Source organism: Ahaetulla prasina, chromosome 4 (genome assembly GCF_028640845.1).
Source record: "Ahaetulla prasina isolate Xishuangbanna chromosome 4, ASM2864084v1, whole genome shotgun sequence".
Classification (NCBI taxonomy): Eukaryota; Metazoa; Chordata; class Lepidosauria; order Squamata; family Colubridae; genus Ahaetulla; species Ahaetulla prasina.
Window position 1 is genome coordinate 112,998,812 of NC_080542.1, and position 5,040 is coordinate 113,003,851.

The 5,040-nt window shown below is 52.9% G+C and overlaps 1 pseudogene; it reads left to right on the plus strand.

The window, feature by feature from the left end:
• Window positions 1–2,278: 2,278 nt before the first annotated feature.
• On the plus strand, window positions 2,279–4,324 carry LOC131197178 (uncharacterized protein K02A2.6-like; annotated as a pseudogene).
• The last annotated feature ends 716 nt before the right edge of the window (window positions 4,325–5,040 follow it).

A 5,040-nucleotide genomic window follows, 5' to 3' on the forward strand; every position in this document is an offset into this window, starting at 1 on the left:
ACAACATCACCAAGACCACCCTCGGACGTCTCACCTGAGTCGCCGCAATTTTGGTCCAACCCGTCCCGAAGCTGAACGATTTTATCGTATAGATAACCGTTAAACTCCTCAGCACGTCCCTGCAGCGGGTCATCCCGCTCTCCCTGGTGAAGGAGGGAACGAGTCACCCAAAACAGGGCGGCTGGGCGGTTATCTGCCGATGCAATGAGGGAGGAGGCGTAGCAACGCCTCGCTTCCCTCAATGCCACTAGGTAAGTCCTAGTATAGGACTTCACTAGTGTCCGATCAGCCTCAGAACGGCTGGACCTCCAGGAGCTCTCTAGGCGTCTTCTCCGGCGCTTCATCCCCCTCAGCTCCTCGGAGAACCAAGGAGCCAGTTGGGACCTGCGCCGGGTCAGAGGCCGCAAAGGCACGACACGATCTAAGGCCCCCGCCGCGGCCCGTTCCCAGGCCGCAACAAGTTCCTCAGACGTGCCGTGAGCCAGATCCTCAGGAAGTGGCCCAAGCTCCGTCCGGAACCTCTACGGGTCCATCAGGCGCCTGGGACGGAACCAACGCATCGGCTCCATCTCCCTGCGGTGTTGGATGGCGGTCAGAAAGTCCAGGCGAAGGAGAGAGTGATCTGTCCATGACAAAGGTTCAATGACTATTTCCTTTAAGTCCAGATCTCTCAACCACTGACCAGAGACAAAAATCAGATCCAGTGTGCCACCCCCAGTGTGAGTAGGGCCATCAACTACTTGAGTCAGGTCCAAGGCCATCATGGAAGCCATGAACTCCCGAGCTGCTGTCGATGACGAGCCAAAAGATGGCAAGTTAAAATCCCCCATGACTAAAAGTCTGGGGGTCTCAACTGCCACTCCGGCAAGCACCTCCAGGAGCTCGGGCAGGGCAGCTGTCACGCAGCAAGGAGCCAGGTACGCGACCAGCAAGCCCATCTGACATCTATGGCCCCACTTCACAAAGAGGGATTCACACCCGGCAATCTGAGGCACAGTGGTCTCCCTCGGCTCCAGACTCTCTCTAATCACAACCGCCACCCCCCCACCCCTACCCTGGGCTCTCGGCTGATGGAATGCACGGAAACCTGGCGGGCACATCTGTACCAGGGGCACGCCCCCTTCTGCGCCCAACCAGGTCTCCGTAATGCCTATAAAGAGGGGTTTTGCCGGTTGTCTTTTGCTGGGTCACAATAAACTAAAGAGCTGTTGCCACTCGTTGGTCTCCTGCCTCTTCATTGCCCGAACTTAACATTGGCGACGAAGGTGGGATGTTGGGGCAGTGAGATCCAAAGGAAGAGCTGAAGGAACCAGGAATTCCTTAACCCAGCCAGTTTGCGAAGGCGGAAAATAGCGATGTCCAGCTACACGCCGCCAGCGCCATTCGACCCAGCCAAGGAAAAATGAGGGTCGTACATGGCTCGTTTCGAGTGTTTCCTCGAAGCGAACAAACTACAGGGAGTCTCGGACAATCGGAAGCGAGCATACTTCCTGAGCCACTGCGGTCCAGAGGTCTTCGATACGGCGGAGTCACTCTCAGAACCAACGCCGGTACAATCGGTACCGTGGCAGACACTACAAACAACACTTCGAGCGCACTACGCACCGGTACCCTCAAAGTTCGTCCAACGGTTCAAACTGAGGCAACGGGTACAGCGAGAAGGCGAATCCATAAGTGTGTACATGGCAGCATTGAGGAAAGCCGCAAACCACTGCGAGTACAGAGATTTGGAGGACTCCTTACTCAAACAGCTCATTTGCGGGGTCAGAGACATCAGACTATAAAGGCGGCTGCTGTCTAAAAGCAACCTGACTCTAGCGATAGCCCTGGACGAAGCCAAAGCTCATGAAATGTCCACCAAGGCGGCGGAGACCTTGCAAAAGCCAAACGCGCAAGGTGCCGGGACAAAGACTACACCGGTCCATAGCGAGGAAGTCCATGCCGAATCGGACGGTGAGGAAGAGGAAGAAGTGTTCCACACCGGGAGGCTGGAGAGAGGTGACCGGGACGAATGTGTGAGCTGTGGGGGGCAACACCAATGGCAAAACTGCAGATTCAAGGATGCGGTTTGTCGGCGGTGTGAAAAAAAAGGACACATAGCTCGGGCATGCCGAGCCCCCCAACCTTCCCGCCAAAAATTCAAACCGACCAATCAGAGCACGGGAGCAGCGAAGCGGGCAGGGATTGGTCCATTTAAAAAGGGCGCGAAGTTAAACCAGACCACTGTGAGAGTGGGCCATGCATCGACACGACTAGAGAAGAAGATATTTACCCAAGTCTACGTTGAAGGGGTGCCGTGTCCCATGGAAGTAGACACTGGGTCGTCAATCACAATTATGTCCTGGGACACCATCGTGAGAGACTTGCCAGCGATCGCTAAACGTCAGCTACAAACCCAGAAGCTGAGGGTGCAGGACTACCAGGGGAATCGGATCCCTGTTCGAGGAGCTACAGCCGTCCAAGTCAAATATGGACAATTCACAAAGACCCTGCCGATCACCATAGTAAATGGAACTCTACCGAGTTTGCTAGGGTTGGACTGGTTCCGAGCTTTGGGTATGGGAGTGACCGGGGTCCACAGGAGCGACGTCATCCTCAGAGATGAACTACTGAATGAGTTCAAGGACGTATTCAAAGATTGCCTGGGCAAGTACGTGGGGACCCCTATTTCTTTCAACCTCGACCCCCAAGTTGCCCCTATCCGGTTAAAGGCTAGGAGGGTCCCTTTCGCTCTAAAACCTAAAATTGACTGGGAATTGGACAAGTTAGTAAGCCAGGGAATATTAGTCCCCGTCGACCATGCAAAATGGGAGACACCCATAGTAACCCCAGTCAAACCGGACGGTTCGGTCCGAATTTGCGCTGACTACAAAGCAACGCTTAACAAAGCGTTGCAGAAAAGTGCATACCCCGTTCCAGTGGTGCAACATCTGTTACACTCTTTAGGGCAAGGGCAGGTCTTCGCCAAACTAGATTTGGCCCAAGCCTACCAGCAGCTACCTGTAGATAGCAGCACAGCTGAGGCGCAGACAATCGTCACGCACCGTGGGGCTTTCAAATGTACGCGACTCCAGTTCGGAGTTAGCGTGGCCCCGGGGCTCTTCCAGAACCTAATGGAGCGATTATTACAGGGCCTACCAGGAGTGGTACCATACTTCGACGATGTATTGGTATCAGCTGAAAACTTAGAGGAACTTGGCGTAAAACTAAGAAAGGTGTTGGGCATTTTTAAGTCAGCGGGGCTTAAGGTTAAGCTAAACAAATGCCATATTGGGGTGAAATCCGTAGAATTCCTAGGATACAGGATAGACAGGGAAGGGATCCACCCCACGGAGAGCAAGGTACGGGCCATTAGAAAGGCCCCAGTCCCCAAAAACAAAACAGAATTACAGGCATTCTTGGGGCTTGTTAATTTCTATGCGGTATTCTTGAAGAATAAAGCAACAGTAGCCGAGCCGCTACATAAGTTGCTAGCAAAGAAAGCTGTGTGGTCATGGGGAAAAGAAGAGGCTAGGGCATTTGAAGGGGTAAAAAGCCTTTTGTCCAGTGATAGCCTCCTCATCCAGTACAATGGCACGTTGCCACTAGTACTAGTTTGCGACGCTTCACCATATGGGGTGGGGGCAGTGCTTAGCCACAGATTACCGAATGGAACAGAAGCCCCTATAGCGTATTATTCCCAGACTATGTCCTCTGCGGAAAGGAACTACAGCCAGTTAGATAGGGAAGCGTTGGCCATAGTCTCCGGGGTTAAGAAATTTCACGAATACTTATTCGGACGAAATTTCGAAATAGTCACGGATCACAGACCCCTTCTAGGGCTTTTAGCGGGTGACCGCCCTACGCCCGTGGCACTTTCCCCCAGGCTGACCCGATGGACTATTTTCCTAGCAGCATACTCCTATAAGTTGCTCTACCGCCCAGGAAAAGACTTAGGGCATGCGGATGCTCTGAGCAGATGCCCTCTACCAGAGACAATTGAGGACCCCACCCCGGGGACACCCGTCTTACTAATCGACTCTTTGGACTCTGGCCCAGTCACATCCAAGCAGGTGGCTAGGGCATCGTATAGAGACATTACAATTCGGACTGTGATCGGTTGGGTGCAAAGGGGTTGGCCGCTGGGCGAGCGCGTTTCAAAGACTTTGCGAAAAAACAATCAGAACTGTCTGTTCAAGGGGGGTGTCTGTTATGGGGGGATAGGGTAATTATTCCAGAAAAATTACGCAAAAATGTGTTGGAACTGTTGCATGAGGGCCACCCAGGGATTGTGCGGATGAAGAGTTTAGCGAGGAGTTATGTATGGTGGCCCTTAATGGATAAGGACATTAGCGACAGGGTAGGGAAATGCCAATCCTGCCAAGAATCGAGGCCGCTACCCCCTACAGCCCCAGTTAGAGAGTGGGAGAAACCTCAGGGGCCATGGTCCAGAATTCACATAGATTTTACGGGGCCGTTCCATGGGCAGACCTTTTTAATTGTGGTAGATGCCTACTCAAAATGGTTGGAAATAATCCTCATGAAAAGCACAACGGCCGAAGCAGTAATCACAGTCCTAAGGCATCTATTCGTAACACACGGCCTGCCCAACACCCTAATCTCTGACAACGGCCCGCAATTCACGGCAAAGCAGTTTGAGGGGTATCTACCTGGAGAGGGTATCAGACATGTCCTCTCGGCGCCTTTCCACCCGGCGACGAACGGACTTGCAGAACGTTTCATTCGGAGCACCAAGGAAGCCTATCTAGGATAAGTCCAGGCGACTGGCAAACGAAAATAGACACTTTCCTGGCCGTCCAACATAGGACCCCTTGTGTAACAACTGGCTGCAGCCCAGCAGAACTTTTAATGGGCAGGAAACTTAGGTGCCCGCTAGACCGACTAAACCCAACTTATACCCCAGACGGGTACAAGGGTAGTCTGGGAAAAACCAGGGAAATGACAGTGGGTGACCTAGTTTGGGCACACAACTATAGCGAGGGCCCAACATGGTTAAAAGGGGAAATTTTGGGCATAACCGGACCCAAATCATACGTAGTA